General features: G+C 43.6%; 1 pseudogene; it reads left to right on the top strand.

Annotated features, from left to right (window-relative positions):
• The first annotated feature begins 478 nt into the window (after positions 1–478).
• LOC146372215 (uncharacterized) lies at positions 479–2,269 on the top strand (annotated as a pseudogene).
• The last annotated feature ends 22,917 nt before the right edge of the window (positions 2,270–25,186 follow it).

Genomic DNA, 25,186 nt, shown 5'->3' on the forward strand with positions numbered 1-25,186 from the left:
TGGCCACGACGGTCCCATTATTATACATGGTGCGGCCCCTTCTCAGACGAAAGAGCTCACCCCGGTCGAGTTTGCTCTGGCCTTCTCGTTATACAGAGACGTCCTCTGCACTGCTTTTCCCTCCCCAAGACCAGAGTTTGACTCCTGTCTGACCATTGTTCTCGACCTCGCACTACGATTCGGCGGCACCGGATTCTAGCAGTACCACATCCAGTTTGCTTCTCAGGCAGCTGCTCGCCTTCAGCAATTTAACCAAGACACCTTCTGGAGCAGTCTCGATCAGGAAATCTACTGCCGCGTCTTCGCTGCCCGTTCATCCCTCTCCTGCAAGTTGTGCGGCGCCCCCCCACATCCCGCTTCCACCTGCATAGTCCCAGCCCAAAACGATTCGCAGCCCTCGTGCTGTACTTCCGTTCTCTCCCGTTTGACCCCAGCTCCCGTACCAGAACCTTCTAAACCCACAATCTCCACCCCCAGCATGCCTTTGCCTCACGAGTCAGACAGGCGGGGCAGGTGCATCACGCACCTCGGAGGCCGTACCATTTGCAATAACTTCAACGACTCCAGCTGTTCCTTGTCTCAACGCCGCTATCTTCACTGCTGCTCCTTTTGCAGCGGCAGCCATTCCCGCCCCGCATGCCCCCACAACCCCACCAAGCCATGGCTAGCTCTGTCAGCCTCCACACCCATCTACATTCCAGCACTAAAAGTCGCCTTACAAAATCACCCTAACCCAGACTTCGTCAACTTCTTAATAAAAGGTTTCTCGGAGGGCTTCCACCCAGGGACCATCGCCCAGCCTTTGGTTTCTTGCACTTGCAATAACCTGCAGTCAGCACTCAAAGACCCAGAAACCATCGACAGCCTGCTCGCCAAGGAAGTCAGGGAGGGTTTCATGATTGGACCCTTCCTCGAACCTCCCTTCCCTCTCTTTCGCATCAACCCTCTGGGCATCGCCACCAGGAAATATTCATGAAAAAAGCGCATAATCATCGATCTTTCTGATCCCCATGGCAGTCAGATTCCAAGCATAAATAGCCTCATTCCCAGCGACGACTACTCTCTCAAGTACTCAACAGTGAACCATGCCATCTCTCTCATTAAACTCGCCGGCAGAGGCGCATGGTTCTCTAAAGCTGACATCACAAGTGCTTTCAAGGTCTTGCCGATTCACCCTGACTCCTGGCACCTGTTCGGAGTCAAATGGAGGGATGCCTACTATTTTGCCGTCAGACTGACCTTCGGTTGCAAATGCAGCCCCAAGCTCTTTGATTCACTCTCCAAAACTCGATGTTGGATCCTCTCTAACAACCATAAGCTGCCTTTTTTGGTTCACCTCCTCGACGACTTCCTAGTCATCTCCCTTCACACGTCACCACCAGCTCACGGGTTATCCACTCTGAGGTTAGTCTTCTCTGAACTCGGCGTTCCTTTGTCGGAAGAGAAAACAGAGGGACCTTTGACATCCCTGGATAACCCTCGACACTGAACGTTTCAAGGCCTCCCTGCCCACCGAAAAGCTCCATCGCATCACCCTTCTCCTCCCAAACTTCCTCCTCGCTCCCACTTCCTCTAAACGACAGCTGCTCTCCCTGTTGGGACACTTAAACTTCGCTCTACGCATCAGCCCTCAAGGCCGCTCCTTCTCACTTGCTTTCACTCGCTGCATCTAAACCGTCACTCCTCGACTCCATCATGCTGGACAGCTCTTCCAGGGCCGAACTGCGTCTCTGGCAACTTCTGCTCGCCAACTTGAACGGCATCACCTTCTTCTACAACGATCAGCTGTCCCACCCCGATGGCGTTCAGCTCTTCACAGATGCCGCCCCTTCTGCCGGCTTTGGGGGCTATTATGGCCGAAGGTGGTTCTCTTCAGCTTGGCCTCCCGAGTTCCGTAAATATATCCACGATCGGTTCCTGCCTTCATCAGCTGTTTACGAAATCTACCCGGTAGTCATCGCAGCCTTACTGTGGGGCCACGAATGGTAAAAAAAAATCCATCCTCATTCGGTCAGACAACTTCGCCGTAGTCGACATTATCAACAAAGGCCGAAGCAACTCTCCTTCCATCATGCCCTTCATGCGGCGGCTCACGTGGCTATCAGTCACCCATCAGTTCCTATTCAGAGCAGAACACCCAGGCCACTTCAATTCCATTGCCGACTCCCTGTCTCGTCTCTCCCTCCAGACATTCAGAGCCTTGGCGTCCCACACAGAGGCAGCTCCGACCCCAGTTCCTCCATTTTCAGCCACGACGTTCGAGATCTAAACCCCAGCATCGCAGAACTCATCAGCATCTCCCAAGAAGCGATTTTAAATAGCCTCGTAACAAGCTTCCGTTCATTGCATCAAAACTCCAACCTGCCCTTCCCATCATTCGACATTGCAACAGTTTCCAGCTTCATATCCATGCCTTCCGGTTCCTGAGCATCAAAAGGCCCTTTGAACAACTAACCCTTTACCTTGACCTCAGAAAATCTCAGCACACCTTACCTTCAGATCCTCCGTTCATCACCGAATCTGGCCACGCCCCAATCAGGACAGGCCCCTCTCACACTTTCGCCAAGCGCCTTTGTCTTCCGGGATTCCTCCAAATCACTTCCCTGGCCATCCCTTCCTCACCGGCGTCGCGACTTCTGCCTCCCACAAAGGGATCCCTGACCACTCGTTCAAGCTCCTGGGTCGATGGTCATCACAAGCCTACCTGGTATACATTCACAACATTCTCCAAAACCTCCGTTATGCCCAGTCTTTGCTCCTGCCGGGGAATGCCATCTTTGGGGGTTCTGCCCGGCCCGAGAGCCGTCACCAGTCCCCTTCAAGGCCTTCCCCAAACCGCAGCACTAATCACACTTCCTCAGCCCTCATTGCTCATCGTTACCAAGGGAGTGGTCCCTGCTAGTGAAGCGGAGATATCATCTTAATTTCAGGATGGAGCGGGACCACTCCTCCTTCACGCCCCCTCTGGCCTCAGCCTATAAAAGCCCCCCTTCTCCAATACCCGCTGTTCTCATTTTCATGCCCCACCCTGCCCCCCCTTTTTTCTCTCTTCTCTTCTCCTGTCCTCTCCTCTCTTCCTTTCCGCCCTTTATTTCTCATTAGTACAGGGGGTTCTGCCCGGCCCGAGAGCCATCGCCAGTCCCCTTCAAGGCCTTCCCCAAACCGCAGCACTAATCACACTTCCTCAGCCCTCATTGCTCATTGTTACCAAGGGAGTGGTCCCTGCTAGTGAAATGCAGGTAACAGAGGAAGCACTGAAGCACCTTTCTTGAGTGTTTGGAGAATTTGACCATATGTGCAGAGACCACCAGGAACCTTCCAACACAACACTCGGTATTCATTGACACCCTTAAGCTTCACGAGGGAAGAATGGGCAACAAGGCAGGGTGCACAAACACAAACAAGGAAAATGAACAAAGGCAGGAAGCAACAAGACGCACGAAAAAACGCCCCTTCAAAGTAAAAACAGCTGTACCAGCTGGGCTTATGCTAAGTTAGCCCTGTGTTAACCACCTGAGGGTAAAACCCAGAGTGGTTTGGTTAGAGCAACATAAGATCCACCCTGAAACCTTAGTAAAGACTAGAACGGATATCCGTTAGTGCAGTGGCTCCTGAATGGTGTGCCATGGGAAAAATGGACATTTAAACTTTTTTTTGGTAACATACGACTGCACAAAGTAAACATTTACTATATTTATGCACTCTTTTTCAACACAAAATAAATACATGAAAACTGGAACCATGATCCATTCATAAAACTACCAGATCACAGAAAGTAAAGTGAACAAATCACTGACTGACAATGAGGAGAATAACAACAAGTGAAATCATTTGCTTACTTGTCTGCAGCAAACCACAAATCACCACCGAACAGAGCAAACTAGGACTTTAGCCTTCTGTTGGCACTAATGTGGTGCCAAGGATGCTGAAGAGGGGCTGAACATTCCCTCTGAGGGCCACCTGAACTAATCGTGGAAACATGATCACCTGGACCAATATTGATTATCACGATACAGGAACAACACCAGCATGGGGATAACAGACACACCTGTGTGGGCAGAGTTCAGGTGTATCTGTTATCCCCATGCTGGTGTCAGCTGACGCGGTGGCTGCTTGGCACAGAGGTGATGCAGTGGTGCTTTAACCCTTTAGAGCCGGTCGGAGCGGACACACTCCATTTTGCGTAACTATTTTTAAATCCCGGTAGCTCTGCAACCACGTAAGCTAGCGCAATAATTTTTATTGCATATGAAACCGGAGGACTTGTACTTACATCGTATGCCATCAGCTTGTCCTAGGTCACAGTTTCCTTCCACATATAGCTTTGCAAAAACTGCATAAAAAGCACTTGCAGCAACAAAAACATAATATTCCAGAAACAGCTTTGCCGATCTGATCAGCTGTTTGTAACACTTCCTACGTCCATCAGCGCGAACTATCACATGTCCGCCATGACCTGCCCGAAACCGGAAGTGACGTCATTTTGCGGAAATGTAGTTTTTTTTTACCATCGTGGCCTTATGAGCCTATACTTGTGTTTTTAAAAGTTATGTTTGACTTTATGACTTTCTGTGTCGTTTCTGGGATGCTGAGGACTCATATTGCACTGCTGGAAATATTTTTATTTTGATGCATATGCTGTTATTTTGCAAATTTGCACTATAATGTATTTTTTCGTTTTTCCTGCAGTATATGAAAATTGGTGTATCTCAAAAATAAAACTATGAAGACACTTAAAATAAATTTCCTTTGGTGGGAAACTAGTTTGTGCAACTTTTTTGTATTTACAGTTTTGAGGGATAAGCCTCTTAAATTTCTCTAACTAGAAATATATGTTAAAAAATCAAAAAAGATTTTCAATTTTTTTGTAGTTTATTGCACTTTTTTGCAATTTATGTAATTACTATGCACTTAATGCAGACATATTATTAAAATTTGGGCTATAATGGTTGTATTGATGTATAGCAACTTGAAATGCTCCAAAAAATGGCTCCACAGCATGTAAAAATATACTATAAGCTCTGGCGGACTTGGTTCTATGGTAGGTCTTAAAGGGTTAAGGTTTTCTTCCCCTTTGGTTACAGTGCATCACCACATGCTGTGCGCAGGGACTAGAGGTTGAATCGTGACAAACACAACAGCACTGAGTGATTGTCTCACTTTAAACTACATCAGCAGACAAATAAAGGTTAAGAGAACAGCCCAGACAGCATAGGGCTGTGGGATCGTGAATTTTGTAGGAGGTGAAATAAAACAAGCTGTGGGACCTGACCTTTGATTTTCAGAGAGCCGCTGAAGTGAACTGTCAAAACCAATTTCTGTTTTTATTCTTAAACATGATCGTAGTTCCCTGCTGCAGAGGCAGCTTCTCCCATTAGCCCAGAGCTCACTTTGTCTCACCAAATGCAAAACATTTGCCACAAAACTGCCGATACTCAGATAGAGAATCATTTTGTGAAAGAAAGGTTACGGCGTGAATTTCACTGTTTTCCTCTTCAGAGTTTCTCAGTCCTTTCCTGAGGTCACTCGGCCTGAAGCGGGGAAACACTGAGTGCACAATGGCTCTCCATTGAAGGGCCAGAAAAGCACATAATCCAATCAATAACAAGCACAGTCAGTATAAAATGATAGGAGCAGACAGAAAGTCAATAACTCAGCAGAGTGTGAAGTTACTCATCAGCTCAAAATCCCTTGTAGTAGCATGTTCCTTCATTTCCTTCATTTCTGGGGGAAATTAAATGATGCTCAGCTGCAGCTTAAGTTTAATTTGCTGGAATGTTTGAAGGTCATCTCGGACACATTAAAATATGATCTGCATGTTTGCGGTGCATTCGTCATGCCTCGTGCTGGGCTCTGGACTTTGACTCAGTCAGTGTTGTAATATCTTGTACAGTTTTCCTTCAGAATTGCCAGGTTAAAGTGAAAACGATTTCTACGTTCATATCCTGAAATTATCTGAAACAAATGGATTTAAACTTGCTTTACAGCTGCAATTTTCTCCTGATGTGAACATTTTTTGAAGTTCCATTTTGCTTCCATTACCATCAGATAGCTCGTTTTAGCTCCTGATGGCTCCTATTAGGTTTCTTTATGTCCTGTTTGCTTCTGAAAAATCATCTCAGGTAGCAGCGTGTGCACTGGCAGATTTCAGGTTTTCCATAAATGTTCTAGACTATTTTTTTCTGCTCTTTTGCGGCTTTTGACAGCGTCACCACCACCAAAGGACACTATTGCAGGAAAGCTGAGGAAGAAATATTTAGGACCAATTTTAATTAAAATTACAGCATTCAGAAATATTTTTTTTAGCCTTTTAAGAGAGAGTGAATCTCCTCACCCACATCAGGTAATTATTCACCATCTACAGCTCACGTTACCTGTGGTAAGGTCTGAGTTTAAGCCCTATTTTATTTTCTATCTGGTCTTTAAGTCTGACGTCATTAGCCGGTCCAAACTCTGCTTCAGTTCCCAAAGTCAAATGAACACTGCGGCATCGGTGAGAGTTAAAAACTGTCTAAATTCTTTCATCTTTAATAAAATGATCAGCGTTGCTGCTTTACCAGGTGTAACATTAAGTTTAAAATCCAGGCATCCATGAAAATGGGATTTATGAAATTTAACAGAGTTAGCTTACTAGTTTCCATCTAAAGATGATATACCATGTGCTTACTGCTGGTATATATTGATGTGCAACGCAGTGGCTAGCTACACAGCTATAGTTAGCATAATATAAACACACTGAAGCTGGAGGATGAGCGCTAACTTTTTTCCACTAGATAAAAGCTAATGTGAGGGTTCCGATGGTTAGGGACAAATGCAATCACATGGCAGGATGCTGTAAACGGACCAAACGTCAGCCAGGAGAACAACTGAGATAATCCATCCACGATACGAGGTTAGTCATTAATATACTGCTGCATGGGCTGGGCTGTAGTTACTTTGTAAGGTTTTAAAAACTGATCTTTAAAACGTGCTGCTGATGAATAGTGGTAATAAAGCGCCTTGAAGCGCCTTGAGGCGACTTTTGTTGTGATTTGGCGCTATAAATAAAATTGAATTGAATTGAATTAATAAAGACCGAGAGAGTCTGACAGTGATCAATTACTTTTTTTAGGGGCTTGTTCAGATTAAATAGAACAAGATACAAATCATTAAAACATGTTAAAAACAAAACAGCTTAAATAAATGCAGAGATGTTTGGACCCGGAAGCAGGGTTCATATGTCATCACTTAACAACCGGATTTAGATGCTTCCCCTTGGCCAAATTATTCAAAATAATTGTGGCGGGGGTGTGGTCTCTGGCCTGTTGCAGAGGAGGGGTGACACAGTGAGCTGCAGGGGCAGGCTCCGGGGATGGGTTGGAACAGGTGTGCTCGGCCACATTGATTGACTGTGTGTTTCTCTTTTTGGACAGCAAGAGCCGAGCAGGAAAAGAGTGCGGCAGCCATCAGCCATCCAGGAGTATCTGTGTCCTGGGCTGAGAAGCTAAAAACTGCAGTGTGTGTGTACACGTGTTGCCACAAATAAAAGAGCTGTCGCTTGACCTTGACGCCGGTGTGTGTGTGCGTTTGGGGGTCCAGTGTCACAATAATAATGTCTCTTTCCACTTTTATACCTTACGCAGATGTACTTACCACTGAACCTTGAATACCGTGAAAGCCTAGCTGCCATGATCTGAGTTTATTTTCTCATTTCTGTGTCCAGTTTCACTTCCCCTGCCTGTTGTCTTAATTGTTTCACCCCGGGCGTTGACTGATAATGTCTTTGTCACGGCATCTGTTATTCTTCCAGTATGTTTCCTTGTGTGCCTCTAGCTGCTGGATTTATGATGCCTTCTATATGGACATATTACTGGACTTTCATTCCCCAAGAAACGTGTACTTAACTCTCTTGTGTGTCATCCAGACCACATCACCTGTTCTGAAAGTGTCCACAGGCCCTTATATGCCAATTTGAAGCCCACCTCCTGAAACTTAGGGCTATGTTTGGACTCAGTCCTGACCTTTGAACCACACGTCAGAAAAGTTGGACACTGCAAAAATTAAACCAATACTTCCAAAATCTGCTCTTAAAACTGCATCCATGCGTTTGTTTTCTGTAGGCCGCAGCTCTCTGGTCACTTTGCTGTCTCCAGCTAGTCCAGAATGCAGCAGCTTAGTTTCTTACTGGTCGTTCCAGATGGCATTACATCATGGTCCAGACTTCCATCGGCTTTGTGTTTTCATTGATTTTAAGATTTTGCTGACCAGTTTTAAAGCACTTTGTAGTCTGTCTCCAGCTCTAGAGCACATATGTTGACTCCATATGAGATGTCTCACAGCCTTATAAATCTAAAGGTGACCCCACTTTTACTGTCAGGGCCGCTCTGCTTTGCCTGAAGAGATGAAGCTCCTTACAAGCACATTTTTATAAACTTGCTTTGATGTGATTTTATCTCCTTATCCTTGTGTCCCCCTGCATTCTCTTGTTGTTTGTGTACTGCAGATGTGTAACTGCTGTCTAAAGCTGGGCATACACTGTGCGATTTTTAGCCCATTTTGAGATGATTTTTCAGTCATGCAACCTTTATGGGGAGCGGCCCAAGTTTCACCTTAATCACGTGCATCATGTAGTATACATGGGGTAACAAGAAGCGATTAACACCTCACAACCAGCTCCCAAACAGCAATGGTATGGTCACAAGAAAATAAAACCTGTTTGAAATCCTGGTCGCCCCTCGTGAGGGTATTGCACCGCTGAAGCAGTGCCACGAGCCAATTTAACGCAACCTCTCACACTGCACACGCACAAACACAGAAATGGAAATGAAAAAGACAGAGTAGCACGGCAGTGCAGCGTGTGATCTGGACACTAGCGATGGAGGCCCAACTTGCAGAACTTTGGCAAGCTCATCCGAGCCTGTGGCCTCACAAAATTGTCACGACCGCAACAACCGTGAAAAGAGTTGGACATTGCTGCTCAATTGCAGCTGCCTGGTCAATGTTTTTCATTAGCAATTTAACAAAGTTGATGGTGGTGGTGTGTGTGTCTGTGTGAATGAAAGACAGAGAGGGAGAGCGAGAGACAGAGACAGATTTTGTGTTATAAGCTTCATGTTATGGATGTACAGTGTGAACACTCAGGTCGCATCAGAGCATTGGGCTGTATAGTGTGAGACCCTGCATTGTGACCTACGAACTTCTAACCCCTGCGTTTCAATAGTACAGTTTGAGCAGGAGCTGAATAATGCGACTGAAAAAATTGCACAGTGTCTGCCCAGCTTTACTGAGTCATCCCCAGTGTGTCATGTTTGTTTCATGGTAACTCCTGTCTCTTTAGATTATGGATTTCTCTGGATCTATTGTGTTTAAGTTTGAGACTGATCATCCGCAATGCAGGCTCACCTTGTCATATTACGGATGTGTGAGCAGTGGATTAATTTGCACAACCAAATGCAGGAGACAGAAATAACACCAAACTGAGCTTCAATGCTGGTGGTCCAGGTCTAATTGAGACGTGTAAGTTCATTACTATATATTTATTAAAAATCTACATCTCTGTAAAGCCCTCGCAGTAACACATAGTTCTACCTGAAGCGTCTCTGAGTATTTATTTGAGGAGGAGGAGGTGTGCCACCTCGGTGGAGGTGTGCCCTCTCTGGGAGATTTCTCGTCTCTGCTTTGATTTCAGCCCCTTTGAAGCTGCTCACCTCTGAGCACATACCCAGTTCACTTCCTGCCTCACACCCGTGACCTCCCCGGCTTTCTGCGCCGTGACTCCACAGTCGATGCATCGATCAAGGTTTGAGGGGCAAAACAAGGCAGAGATCCAAAAGCCTCCGGTGAACTCAGAGAAGCAGCACGCAAACGATGACAAAGGATGGACGCTTCATGCTCCTGGACGGCGTCTTTCTTGTCTCTTTCTTTTTTCTTTATTAGTTTCAAAGTTTTGATGTATGTGAGGAAATGCCCAGCTTCAGTAATGAGAACAAATGTAATTTAGCACTTCCAACCTCGTTATGGATCGTAATGTCTGCAGTAAAGACTTCATAATTCAGCACATATTGAGTTCCTCGCTAATTACAGGATGGGTGTAAAACAGAATGCAGGAAAACACAAAAACACTGGTGTGAGAACGAGCCTGTGTGTTGTGGGTAATGTGCACAAATATGGCGCCTTAACCACTGAAGCTCCTCCACGGTGATCCGTGTGATGAACGAGCATTTAAAGAACTCCAACTGTCTGATTGTAACGGCTCGAGTTTGACTTTTGTCAATGCTGCAGACAAACACAGTTGATTAAGCTTTCACACTCGACAGAGTCTCTCCCAGCAGACCTCCGTATCAATACGAGGCTTTAAAGCAGCTGTGTAATTGTGAGGAATGAGGTGTGTTTGGAGCTGAGGGGACCGGCCGGCCTCTGCAAACTGATCCATGAGATTGACCAGGTTCAGAGAGATGATTTCCACCTTAAAAGACTGCAGAGGCACACGCTGCGCATTCATAGCCGTACTGAAATGACGGATTTACAAATTCATAAAAGGAGGACGGAAACATGGAGACTGTGCCCTGGACGGGCTCTGTAAACCTGAATGTGGTCCCAGAAATTGAATTCAGCAGGTGAAAGAATATTCATGCTTAACCTCGAACTGCAGCTAGAATTTATTTTAATTTATGGATCATCTGATGGTTTTGTGTTTTCTCCTGGAGTCACAGCTTTGGATTTAATTTCTGCACAATGACTACTTAATGCTTAATTACTTCTCGTGTAAGCATCACAGGACCTTTGCTAATGGGTTTAACTGAACAAGATGCATTACCATGACAAAAAGGGACCTTTGATACACATTTTAATATAATTTAAAAGTATTTGTTGCTCAGTGAAGTATTTTACTGACATGAATTCATTATGCGGCTGCTTTGATGGTGACTATTTGTTGGTTGTAGAAAAAGATGGTCAGAGTGGTTTGAAATGTTCGTAAATGACCCGTCAGGTGCACATAATGTACACACGTGATAACAAGATAGGGTGGATGATGCTAATGAGTCTGAATCTTGTGCTTGGACCTTGTATATATATATCAGGTGAGGTTACTACACATTTACTTTGATTTCATCACGTTTCTTTAATTCTTAATGGCCGTTTTTAATTCATGTCATGCTTTTGCTGTAGAGTGGAAGGGAATGAATCCCTTTGACATTGCATCAGGAAGGGCAAAAATGCCAAACCAAACATGTGGAGCTGCTATAGTTTGAATAAAGGAGCAGTTGAAAACAGCTTTTCCTCTTTCTTTATTGGCTAGCAATAACCACAAAAGGTGGGCTTTATGTGCCCATCATCCGCCCCACCACCTCCTTCAGGCTGCGATTTACTTACGAGGTGCTTAATTGATCGTTTGTGGCCCAAACATAACAAAAGTGACACACTTTCCTCCTTCATTAATCTCTGCAGCAGAGTACCAGAAACAGCTCAAGACCAAAAACCAACTTTCATTTAGTGAAACTTGCCAAAACACAGAGTATATCCTCGAGGTCTAACAAATAAGCTGGATGCATTTCATTTAAACCTGAAGTGCACTTGAGGTCAATAACTCCACAGGGAGCCTTTAACGTCAGGCAAGTAAAACAGCTTGTTTCATGTAATTTTGGGACTAAAGGAGCAGTTTCTAATACAGCTTTGTGTTCAGCACAGAGCTGGAGTCGGGATGTTGTTCACCCGGCTTAGCATTGAGCCTGGAAGCAGGGGAAGAAGAGGGGTGCGTTTGTATAACAGAGATAATTTAATCTTTTAGGGGCAATTAGGGGAAACATAAACATTAATAATTACATTTTTGTGTTTCACATCTTAATTGCTCCTTTCCAACTCTTTTTGTTTCCCCACTCGGCTCTTTTCCAGCTGGTCCTGAACGTGATCTCCTCGGGCTGCATCTTACAGCATCTTCAGTTCTGTTTGCCAGCAGCACCGATTTGTTTTCCTGAGCTGAGGCGATCATTACACCCACTCTGCAGCCTCGCTCTGCGCAGGCCCTCGCCGGCGGCCACCCTGTCAGGCCAGCGGTCTGTCTCGCACATTGCCTCCTCCTCTTCTTGCTCTTCAGCTCCTCTTCCTTCATCCACCACGAATACAGCAGAGATCGTTATGCAAAAAGGTCTGTTTGTCTCTGAATCACCGTCAGCTGAAGGCCTGATGGTGGCCGGTTTGGCCGATTACCAAAATAAACGTGACGTTATAAATCGCCGTGCTGTGAGTGCGAAGCTCTGGAAAGAAGCAGCTGGGTTTCAGCAGAGTTTGTGTGGGCGGATTCTACACTTTGTACCCATCCAGGTAAGTGTTCAGCTTTAACAGGTCACAATCAAACATGTCTTTTATTGCGTAAATAAAAAATAAATTAGAAAGTCAGAGAATTATCTGTTGTATAGTGGCGTTATCGCTCCAGCGGTACATGAATAAAGACTGTATACAAAGATGGACATGACAATGTGACATCACTCATTTTGTTTTTGTAGACCTGGAAGTGACCGTACTTGGATGGAAGGTGTAATTTGATTGGTTAGCAAACAGCAGTCAGAAATGCGCTTAGACATAGATACCTGCTAATTAGTGTTAATTCACAAACTAATGAGGTCTTCGACAGGCTGACCTGTGGGTCATGTGCTCTCTTTTGTCTCTCTTTTGTTCTATGCTTAGAGACGTCACAGGTGTCTTTAATGTTTAGTTTGTCCTAAACGCTGACTGTGGTTGCTGTCCATGGTGCTGATATTATTGACGATTGCTGCTTGCTCTTATTTTGCACTTACAGTGTTGGTGTGTGTGGAGAGAGAGAGAATGTGAGCTGCTGTGCTCGCTCTGACGTGATGGGGCCTGGAACACAGTTGTTACACCTCTGATGTCAAACATTACTCAGCCAAATCAAAGACGCATAATTTACATTTATTTTCTATAGATCAGCCAGTGAGCTGTGACTTAGTTAGGCAGCATGTATCTGACAGTGGTGTTAGTGTAACCGTGGGTATAACTTCTTTTAGTAATGTCTTTAATAAAGGTGTAACTGGCAGATGATTAATGTGGTATAAATGATCGTTCACCAGGCATCTTTCTCAGTGTATATGCAGTATTTCTTCACTCTCTCCTCTGAAAGTTTTTTTTATTTCAGAATATTTAGCTTTAATCAAGCTCACGAGGAACTTGCAGCAGCCAGTTTTAAGCTTCCTGGATTTAAATGTTGAGAAACTGTGAGCTCACACTGTGAATGTAATGATTTCCTGACAGCACAAAGTGAAACCATTACCTTTTCCCAGTAAAGTGTCATGCTCACCTCCATCCTTGGCCTCACCGGGACTACAGGCTTCCTCTCTCGTCCATAATCTGAATTATTATTTTAATCATTGCTCTTCTGTCTGCTGTCACCTTAAGTAATGACCTACACTGGGTGGAACTATTAAAGCCATTTATTATGCCCTCACTGGCGCTAAATTCTGCTGCCTTTATAGCCAACAGCTTTCCTCTCTTTGCACCTGAGACGTCTCTAGCTGAGGGATAAATATGCACCACTTGGCCACAGTTTGGGGAGCAGGAAGTTTCTGAGAAGCTGTCAGCACATTTCATGCAGCTTAAGATTGATGTTTTGCTGAACTGTTGGAGTCTGAATGAAATGCTTCATGACCAACAAGCATCCAGCCTGCTAAGGCAAAAACAAACCATTAAGTGGTTGTTTGGCTGAACGTTATGGCAGCAAAGGAGCCAATTTTAAATCTGAGCGGGGGCACGACAACTGACAAAGTTCCAGACTGGTTTGTAAAAGTCAGGAAATAGTTGCTTATTATCACAAACAGCTACATTATTGCTCATTTAGAGGTGAGTTTGTGTCTATCTAATCGATGCGAGTACAACATTTAGCCTCACTCAGCTCTGCTTCTGGTTTCCAACAGTGTCTGCTAGAATAGTCCTACTCTTCATCTGACACCAGAATAATGGACTGTTTGGATATTTAATAACTGTTGAGATCCTCATGAGACCTTGTTGTTTTTCACTCACATCTTCAACCCACTGGGTCACCAGTGAAACACTTGGGGTCAGAGTTAGGCTGCATTTTAGCCATATGCTGAAAAAAAAAGTTTCAGATCCAAGACACAAGAGAGAGATGCTAGGGATACATGCAGGTTAAAGTGGGTTGGAATGATTAGTTAATGAATAGTTAAATTTGACTGGCTGATTGACGCGTCATACAGTTGGGTGAGCTGATTTTTCATGTCATACAGCCTGGCGTTCCAGCATGAAGATACTTCCTCAAAAATAAGGTAATAATGTATATCCCAAAGGCCTCCTTACATCCTCAAACCTTTCCGTGCAATCAGTTTTTCCTTCCCATAGCTGTGACGCATTCATGATGCAAATCTCTGTAAAGTTGCTGTTTCTATACTTCAGCATCTAACTGGTGCTGAAGGAGTGAGAATAAATTGAGCCCTGTTTACTTTAAGTTGCAGGTAATACCAGGTAATATCTGGAGCTACTATTGTAACACTTCTACCACGAAGACACACGTCACAGTTTCTGTGTCCACGAGACGCTTTGCAGTGAGTGATGTAAATGTCATCTTCAGGTGGTCAGCGTGAGGCTCCGTGCAGATGCCCATGTACCTTTGTTCTGGTACTGTCTCTCTCCAATGGGTTGAGCAGGCATTCTCCATCCCGCTGGGTGGAGTCCGGACAACCTGCTTCTCCTTAACCTCATCACTCTATAGTTTCCTTGCTGGCTGAAAGTTTCCTTTTAGCTGGTCTGCTCCACCCACACACGTAAATAATTAGGATTTGACTCACCTGGACTGTCTCCTCTCTCAGAATCTTCCTCCATGGCCTGTGCTGCTCTCCTGAGTCCTCCTTGTCCCCTTTCACTTACCTGACCACCGGTAACATTACTGGGCCTTGACAAGCTATTCTTGACCTTGCCCAACAATGCAGACAGACATCACACAAGTATAAGAGGAGCTCCTTATCCATGATGTCTGCAGCTGAGCATAATCCCCTCCTTGAGCCCTCTCAGACACAACAGATATAATCAACCTTCACCTCTTGGCTGCAAACTCTGTTATGAGATTTAAGACATTTTCTTCAACCCTTCAGCCATTTTTTTTCAAATATGCACAAAACTCTGTGGAAGCTCTTGATGGTGTTGAGTTAGGAAAACCTCTGCGCAAAATTTTGACTATTTGTTGTAAAAAAAAAATATTGAGAGAAGTAGTAATGTGCTCCTCGGTTTGTTCTGACGCTGCTGTTTGGTTCTGGCACAAAGCATGATATGGATTGTAAGAGAGGTCTGTTGGAGTCTGGTCTGCACAACAGCCAAAAATCAGTCTTTGAGAGCAGTAAGAGTAAATCAGTAAATTTATGGACCAGAGAGGCGAATGAGACAGAACTCACTACAAAGCTTCTTGGAGCTGCAGATTTAGATGATGATTCTCTTTTCTAATTGGTTCCCCCTTCATTTAATAGATTTTTTGAGCTGTTACATTAGACACTCGCTCACACGGAGCATCTGTCAGTAAAAAGAATTGAGTCTAATTCCTGCACGATGACTCGAGGTGTGCATGCTGCTTCTTGTAAGGTGCACTGACCCATTCAGAGATGAGCACATGTTTGATAACGAGAGATGGATTGAAGCTAAATGACCCAAATGCTGCAAGAAGAGGAGAAAAAAGAAGTGATGATGTGTGTAGGCGAGGTAAAGCTCAGCAAAGCATCCCACTGCCAAACAAACAGAAAGGAGCTGAACAGAATCTGTTCGACACGAAACAACGAAAACATGCCGATGACAACGAAAGACGTGAATTCACACACAGACGCTGAGGATGGATGAAAGACGTGTTAATGTGTGTATTCAGCTCCTCCAGTCGTCCGCTGACATATGCTCCAGTCTTGCATTGGTTTTGTTATGTGATGAACTGCTTGTGAAAACACTGTCCTGATGAATAATTTACTGTGAATGTACAGTATCTCCCTTCTTCTGGTTGTGTTTGCACAGAAATCCTGACGAGCTGCTGGAAGATGGTTTCTGCATGGCTGGAAGGCTTCAGATTCAGATGCGTCAGCAACGAGGACAGATGGAGGCGGAAGAAGTGTTTCAGATCATTTTCTGATGGAAAGGTGTCAGAAATAGTTTACTCAGTGCTGGTTTAAACAGTGGAAATCCACTCAAAATGCTGTGTTTGAGTAAAATTTTCAGGTACTTCAGTCTAATTCTGTTTTACTTTTGGAAAATTCTGCACTTTTTACTCAACATCTGAGGGCTTTTGGGGCCTACAGGTTCCACAAAAGAAACAGCAGGAACCCCACAATGAACAGAAACGAGGAGCTGGGATAGAGGAAAGTTGCAAATGGCTTGCAGCAGCAACAGTGATTAAATGCAGTCTAAAGCAGCTTTAATAGTGAGCCACGTACCAATTTACCATTGGACAAACACAGGAGTATGAGCAGTAACTGCAGCACAAAAATACTGGCGGCTGTGCCTTAAATAGTTGCCTTGTGAAGTTATTCTCTAAGCTAAGTTGTACACAAGTACAGGATGTCATTTGAGAGTTGTTGTTTTGTTTTTTTATTGGGGCGATCGTGGCTCAAGAGTTGGGAGTTCGCCTTGTAATCGGAAGGTTGCCGGTTCGAGCCCCGGCTCCGACAGTCTCGATCGTTGTGTCCTTGGGCAAGACACTTGACCCGTTACCTACTGGTGGTGGTCAGAGGGCCCGGTGGCGCCAGTGTCCGGCAGCCTCGCCTCTGTCAGTGCGCCCCAGGGTAGCTGTGGCTACAATGTAGCTTGCCATCACCGGTGGGTGACTGGATGTGTGAAGCGCTTTGGGGTCCTTAGGGACTAGTAAAGCTCTATACAAATACAGACCATTTACCATTTTAGTAGATGCACCTAAAGCATAAATTTAAAATTCTTACGTTGCCTTTTTTTAAGTTATTGAGTTCACAAGATTTTCAGAAAACCTGACCTCTGACCTTGATCTTCAAACTCCTCTAAGATTTTTAGTAGATGCATCTATGCTATTAATTTGAAAATCTCAAGTTGCTTCGTTCTCAAGTTATCATGTTCAAAAACTTGGGGTCCCGTGCCCTCTGACGTCCGTCCACCCAGCAAGGTGACGACCAGAGGTGGAAAGAGTACTAAAATAATTTACTCAAGTAAAAGTACTATTACTTTGCTGAAATTTTACTCAAGTACAAGTAAAATTACCTGTCTAAAATGTACTCAAGTAAAAGTAAAAAGTAGCTCATTTAAAATGTACTCAGAGTAAAAGTTACATAGTTACTTTTCTGTCAGCAGGAGGACAGCCGCTTCTGAGTAGTGCAAAAAAAGACAGTGGGATATAAATCTCAAAGTAGTTCTTTTTTAGTGAAAAGAAAAACTTTACAAATTAAAGTGCAGTGGCAGTTAAACTGCAAGTCTATACATGAAAATGGATAATGGTCACCAAACCAATCAACCAAACTGTCAGGTATCACAGTGTTTTCAATACAAAACCATATCATTCTTTCACATGAGAATGTGTTCTAAACTGTCAATAAGAGAACAAGTACTGAACTGAACGGCAGCTGCTTTAAAAATGTTTTTTAATTTTTTAAACTTGGCCCTGCCCTACTGTACCTCTAGATTAAAGTTCCTGTATCCATCCTAGAGTGTTAATCTCTGAACCTCCTGTTAATTTTGAGGAGCAGTTGATTTTCAAAGTTAGTAGAGTTCATCCTTGCTCACTTTGCAGTGAACAGTAGTCCAGCACAGCTAAAGAGACGCTCGAAGGCAGCTGAGGCAGGCAGGCCAGTGTTAAGTTTGAGAGAAAGTTTTTTGACGTCCCTAATAAGACATCAATGCATTACATAGCTACCGCTGGTAAATTATACCAATATACCTCGTGTTTTTTTTTTTTATTGGACAGTAACAGGCTAGTTAACGGGAGGTTGCAAGTGCTAATTAACAAGTAACAGAAGTCAGCTGTCTTTGACTAATCTAAGGTAAGTGAGCGCTCTGTTATTCTTTTGCCTGCAGTGTGAACATATGTGGGTTAAGTAAGAAAGTAGCCGCTTCTGTCTTTAATTTAACTATTTTTTAAAATAAATTATTATTATTAACAAACAGTAAAAACGTAGGTAAACACATTTTCTTTTGGCAATTTACCAACCCAGTAAAAATAATGTAAGTTGCGTGAACAACAACGTGCCCGATTACAGCAAGTTGCTAGTACCAACCAACGTTATCTGTGTTCTTCACAGATGTCTTAACTTAATGTGATTAATTTGAACACAGCCTTTTTGCTACCATAACGGTACGAGTTGTATTTAACTTACCTCTACATGCTTGCGCAGGTTTGATGTGGAATTTTTAAAAGCTGCTAACTCGGTCTCTCTGGGCAAACACAGCTTACACTGCATAATAAAGCTGTTGCCTTTCTTGCACTTGAAGCCGAAATGGTCCCTTAAATACGGCCAGGGGTTCACATCCGTTTCTTCGAGTTCAGGGTCAGCAGAATTCGACGGGGCTTCTTTTTTCACTAGATCCGTAACACCGACGTCAGACTCCATCTTTAACGTGACCTTAGCGCCAATTTGTTCTACTACCCATCATTCCCTGCAGTATTTCCAAAGCGCAATGTTTTTTTGTTTTTTTTTTAATTTACTCAGTAACGGGTGTGATTGAAAACGTAGCGAACTACAATACTTTTTAAAAAATATACTTAAGTAAAAGTAAAATTACAGACTTGAAAAATGACTTTAAAAAGTACAAATACACAAAAAAACTACTCAATTACAGTAACGCAAGTAAATGTAATTCGTTACTTTCCACCTCTGGTGACGACAATCCCTTATCAGCCTTTCATGGCTGAGGGGTCAAAACGTGAGTGAGTGAACAAGGAGAATTTCACAGAACCATTCAAACAAATTCAGGTTGCAATCAAGTTTATAAGTAAACAGGAAAACTCCATTAAGTGGAAGTGTGTGTCTATTACAGGATGTCAAACCTTTAACCTGCGTAATTCCACGTTATCCTTCAGAAACATAGTTTTTAATTCCATGTTTAGTTTGGTTCAATGAGCTGATCAGCTGTGATACCGGCTGAGCAGAAAACACTGACCTTTCTCAACAAGAGCCACGCTCAATTTTTCAGTTAGTTCGGTATCCATACAGCAAACTATAAAGTGACGCAAAGATCATTTTAATCCGTATGAAATTAATTTAGAAATTGTTATTCCAAACTGGGAACTTCTTCTGGAATAATGAGGGATTTTAACAATTGTTTTCTTGTATAGCTGAGATATAATGTACTGAGTGAACTTTCTCAAAATGGCATTGTCTCTTATTTTATTTTTTATTATTTAAATAGAATTTTCGTAATACTAAGGTTCCACATTTCACTGTTGAAGTGGGGCTTTAATCAGTGGGACGCCGCTAGTAAACATGTTGCATGTGTGGGGGTTCCCAGCCAGAGTTGCATGGACTCCACAAACGTAAGGAAATTCTCTGTAGCTCATCTCCCTGTACTAAAAGTTTAAATTTAGTGTATTTTGCTTTACTAAGTATTAGTTCTTAGGGCTAAGGGTCGCCAAAGTTCTTTTGATTACTTTGAACGAGGAAAATAGTAATTAAAACTGCCTTTTATCCATTATACCAACCATTTGTGTACGTTTCACTTGTGCTAAACAGGGATGAAGCGAGGCCTGCTGCTGTGTGTCCACTGATTTTGCTGCTGCAGTTTGTCTTTTGGATCCACATGTTAATGGGTTGTTTTTGTAAAGCCAGTTTTTCAACCAGCCTGTTTGTCATCACAACGCAGTCTACCATTTGATATCTGCTACACTTGCCTTTGTTCATTCTCCCACTCTGTTATCCTGTCACACTTCACCTGTGTCTTATTATCTTCACTCAGCATTTATCACTGGTCTGGTCTTCCTCTTGTTCTTGTTCGATCCCTCCCTCATTTACCACATTTAGTGTTTTTCACCTGTGGTCTTCTGTCGGTATTTGGCTTCACTGTATGAATATTATTACCAGCGTCACAACATGCTCGGTTTGTTTGTTTGGTCCCTGGGTTGTCTCACTATCAGTAAAATGTTTCCAGTAGGAAAGTCATTTTGTGACACGCAAAATTCAGAGACCTTCAGGATGAGAATAATCTATTCACCCTCTTATGTTTATGGGTTGTTTTTGTAGATAAAACCCATAAATTCTGAAAATCCAGTACCAACAATACAAAAGGAAATCACAAAAAATAAAGTAAAACACAGAGGCTGAGTACTGTAAAAATCCAGCTCAATAACATGGATCATAACAAAATATTGAAATAAGTAATGTAGCTCAATAAAATGAAAGAATTCCCAAGAAAGAAAGAGAGTGCAAAGAAAAAATAAAGTCACAAAACACAATAAAACAGAACAAATGGCTCAATAAAATAAAATAAAATAAAATAAAATAACAAAACACCAAATAAACTGAATGTTCATGTGAACAGCGAGAGTGCACTGAAACAAGCTCACCTACAGATATGACTGATGAATATTTTCTGTTTAAATATCTGCCCTCACTGCTTCTGCAGTTTTGTGTGTAATAAATGCCAAAATGTACCTTAGAATACCAGAAAACACTCTGAATCCATTCTTCCATACAAACTGATCAAAGTAATAAAACTATGATTCATTCAAAAGCTGCAGAGCAGAGACTTTTAGACAGAGACAACTTAAAAATGTAGAAATTTGCAGGAAAATGCAACAACATCTGTTTAAATGATCCTTACATTCAGTGTCTGTGGGCGACAGATTGTGTGGTCAGAGCAGCTTCAGGCCCAGGTAAAGATCTGCTGCTGTGATCAGTGAGAGCTGATAAAGACACAGAGGCTGTGTCTAAGCACAGCCGGGTAAAGCTCAGTCACACCCTGAAGCTCAAACTGACCATCGTCTTTGTCCTGAAGATGGACGTTACAGCATCACACATGTGTGGCTCTGTCAGCACAAACAAATTAGTTCCAAATTAAACCTTCCGACAGTGTGAGAAGCAGGTACGGCGCTGTGACATCAGCTCTATGCCTTCATCTACATTCCAGTCGATGTGTTTATTTGGCTCCTGCAGCAGGACACACTTCCAGCAGGGCTCGCGTTGCCATGGTTTAGCCGAGCATCAGACCATGGAAACAGTGTTCAGCGGGCCACGGCGGACTGATCGATTTCAAAGGGAGCCGGCGATATTAATTTCTGACAAGAGGAAAGGATGACATTGGCTCTGGGTTTCTTGGCAGATACCACAAGCTTCTAAATTTGCGTTTTAAAGAGGAAGTGTGGCAACGGTTTATATTTTGTCGCATGTGCGGAGCCAAAACAACAGAGAACGTGTCTGCTAACAAGTACTGTGTGTGTGTATCTGTCAAAGCCTCCTATTCTTTGTGCCACAGAGCTCAATAGTTGTCCAAAAACTGATAATTATGAGGCACACTTGCTCTGGGTGACATGTTCTTCAGAGCTCAGATTCACACAAACAGGTGGAGATTTCAGGAGGACCAAGCAGTTGACATTAGGTGTCTGTTTTCTAGCAATGGGTGTATTTCTAAGAATAATACCTGATGAAAATGATGGTTTTCTATTCTGCTGGGTTGGGGAAACTCTTTAGGAGTCGCCACAGCTGATCTTCTGCCTCCATCTGACTTTAGCATCCTCCTCTGTCACCACATTCATGAACCTCCTCTGTGGTCTTCCTCTTCTCCTCCTGCATGGATGCTCCATCTTCATCATCCTCATTCATCATCATTTTGCCAAATATATCTACTCTCTCTCCTCTGCACATGTCCAAACTGCTTAACCTGAGCCCTCCCCCATTTCTGGTCCTGTCCATGCTGTTCACACTTCAGCTCGGTGACTTTTTGTCAGTGCCACCATCTCCAAACCAAACATGACAGCAGCTTTCACTACCATCTTGTAAATCTTTCCTTTCACCCTTGCTATTATCCTTTTGTCACAAATCAGCCCTGAAACTCGCCTCCACCCACTCCCTCCTTCCTGCACTCTCTTCTTCGCTTCTCTTGTGGACTGTCGTAGCTTTGGTTGACAGTTGAATAAGGACGTCATCAATAACGAAAGGGTGACTGAACCTCACAACATCGATCTGGAGCACACTCAGAGCTAACCAACAGCTAACCCGCTGGTTTTTTTTGCTGATGGCCTCTGACCAAGGAGGTGACATCAGGGTCTCAGACATGTAAAGCTGATCAGGTGGTAGCCTGTGCAGCCTGTTGCTGTACATCGAAAGCCTGTTCTATATCAACAAAGTTTGTGAATGAGTCTCAGTTCGCTTTCTCAGTGATTGATTGTTGTTGCTATGATGATGGTACTAACAAATACACCCACCCACACTCCACACCCTCACAGCGAGGCACAAGTCAACAAGCACGGAAGCACCGTCCAAGGGCGTCCGCAGAGGAAGCACCTCACATGTTGGACATTGCTGTATAGCTGACTGCTGGTCGCTGGTTCCAGGCTTCGGTTGCCTAGGCAACGCTCTAATGTATTTACATCATCCTCATATGTGAATCTGCAGTATCCTCTACGATCACTGGCAGTTGGCTCAATTGCCTGCTTCAAAGTTGAGAAAACATTGACTTATGGAAGTCACTAAATGTCTCTAGTTGTGTCCAAATTCATGGGCTGCATCCTGCTGAGGACCTGGCCTTCGCGGTCTACGTGGGCCAGGTCCTCAGAAGGTCGGGTAGGCCAGAAGTAAACGGCTGTGGAATTGGACAGTCTAGCCTTCTGATTAACGTCACCGCTGTCTCGGTGGAGTTTAATAAACTCAGCTGTCTGCTCCTTGCTATATAAAATATAACAGGACAATGGCGTAAATTCTCGACCATCTCACACTTCTGTTTAATCACTTTTCTGTTTGACGTTTATTCAGCTGTGTGAAAATCACCAGGGGGATTAAAAATGTTTTTTTTAATCTAATCTAATCTAATCTAATCTAATCTAATCTAATAATTTTAATCTCAGCCAAACCGATTTACTCACGAACAAATAAAACACTGAAAAAAGCCAAACAATAACATTGTTAAGTGACATATATATTATGTTTAACCTGAGTGGTGAAAGACCGCAGTGATCTGAAAATGATGTGCCGGGAGTTTGCCGTTCACGGTGGCTTCAATGACCCTCGAGCTCCTGGTTAGCTATCGACCTGGTGGATAACAGACGTCTCTGAAAACGTCGGAGCACTTTTGAAAATATGTGGTGTCTTGATAAACTGAGCAGATATTTGAAGTTTACACAGCTACATTCTCACCTGAAAATATGTTAAAAGTTTATTTTGTGAGCCAGAAAGAGTAATAAGGGTAATATTAAAAAACTTGGTAGCGGCCGCCATTGTTGGAAACTGGAGTTTGGCTGGGCCGCACTATGAATTCTGGGATATGGTGGGCCACGAAGGACACACCCAACCCATCCTTCAAATTTGGGGAAAAGGAGGACGCATTTGTCGGCTGCATTCGGAGGAGTCTACGAATTTGGACAGCCTTCGTCGCGTCACTGTGACGTAATCGGCCTACAAATCCGGCCTCAGGAGGATGCAGCCCATGAATTTGGACACCCCCTCTGACTTCTATTGGTCTCTATTGGTTGTCATGGATACTCTGAAGTATCGCAGAATCTTTTTCAGGAGTGATGGGAAGACAGAGTAGGAGATGGACCAGCAGATTGGTGCAAAAATTGCAGTTATGCGGATCTCCAGTTGGGTGAAGACACAGATGAGTTGCAAAGCGATGCTTTCCATTTACCAGTTAATCTTCATTCCAACCTTCATCCATGGTCATGAGATCTGGGCAGTGAGTGAAAGAGTGAGATACGAGCAATCAAAAGGAGTTTCCTCCATTGAGTTTCTGCACTTCGCCTTAGTGATCAAGGGGGGGATCTTGGAGAGTTGGAGGAGGCTCTGAGTTGAGATAATGGGCCTTAGCATCTAAAGGAGCCAGCTGGGGGGGCTCGGGCCTCCTGGGTAGCTGTTGAAAACAGTCCTGGCGGAAGTGTATGTCTAGCTGAGATGTTACGATTTACGTTTACATCCAAACTTGCTTTTGCGCTGTGTTTTCCAGATATGGCTTGAAAATAGTTCCTCTGTGAAACTGTTCACATTGACACATTGAGATTTTTCTCCTGAGTTGTTGGGTCACGTTTTCTGGAAACAAACACTGCTGCTGAAATTTTCAATATATGGTTTTAACAGGTCTGTCAGAATCAAAAACTTTAAATGATTTAAATTTGGTCATTGTCTCACTCAAGGCCATGTTCTCAGGCATGACTGGACGGCTTACACAGGGCTGCTACATTCAGACCTCTGTTTGGAAGTCGCTTTCTGACCACTTACAATCCTCACTCTGTGATTTCACCACCAACAAAACTCTGTCTTCTGTTTTAAACCAACCCAAATTTTATTTGAAGAATCTTCACAGGTAAGTAGAACCGGTCTTTAGCTCCAACTGAACATCGTCCAGCCGAAGAATAGTTTCTAAGCCTGAAGTTGGAACTGAAAGTGGGACGGACACCAGGAGTTTATGGTTGTTTAACACAGATCAGCTTGTGCACCATGAACTCATCCCCTGGACCGAGACCGTCAGCATCTTAGGGCATAATTCCCCAAAATGCTAATCAAGTTGAAGGAACGCCTTTTTTTCTACACTGGAGGAAATCCAGGGTCCATCACAGAGGCACAAAGTATAAAGTGACATAACAGGTCCTCCATCTAAAGATGACAACAGCACCGAAACAATCCAAAGGTACACAAAAAGATGACATTGAAGGGGAGTTCAGTCAAATTTAAATCAGGAAAGGCTTCTGGTTTTGTTCCTGGAAGTTTTTGACTGCACCTTGTATTCATGAAAAGCCGATATCGTAACTAAAAATGGGCAACTCGCACCAGAATCATCTCCACACACTAACAGGGTGACTTTGACCTTGCGGTGAATTGTTGGGTCATTTTTTACTGCAATATGAACTTAAATATGTTTCTAGTCACTCTGTGGTTTTAAAGTGCACATTTGGTGTTTGTGAGAATAACTGCTGACTTTTAAAACTCTGCACATTACTTAAAATGCAAAAACAGCAATAAACCTATACACTCGCAACACAACGGCCACCTAACTGCTGTTGCGTGACAAAGCCCTTATTATGCCGTATGTATGCTGAGCTGGGTGCATT

The sequence above is a fragment of the Perissodus microlepis genome, chromosome 15 (genome assembly GCF_051167445.1).
Source record: "Perissodus microlepis isolate ML-2025 ecotype Zambia chromosome 15, ASM5116744v1, whole genome shotgun sequence".
Classification (NCBI taxonomy): domain Eukaryota; kingdom Metazoa; phylum Chordata; class Actinopteri; order Cichliformes; family Cichlidae; genus Perissodus; species Perissodus microlepis.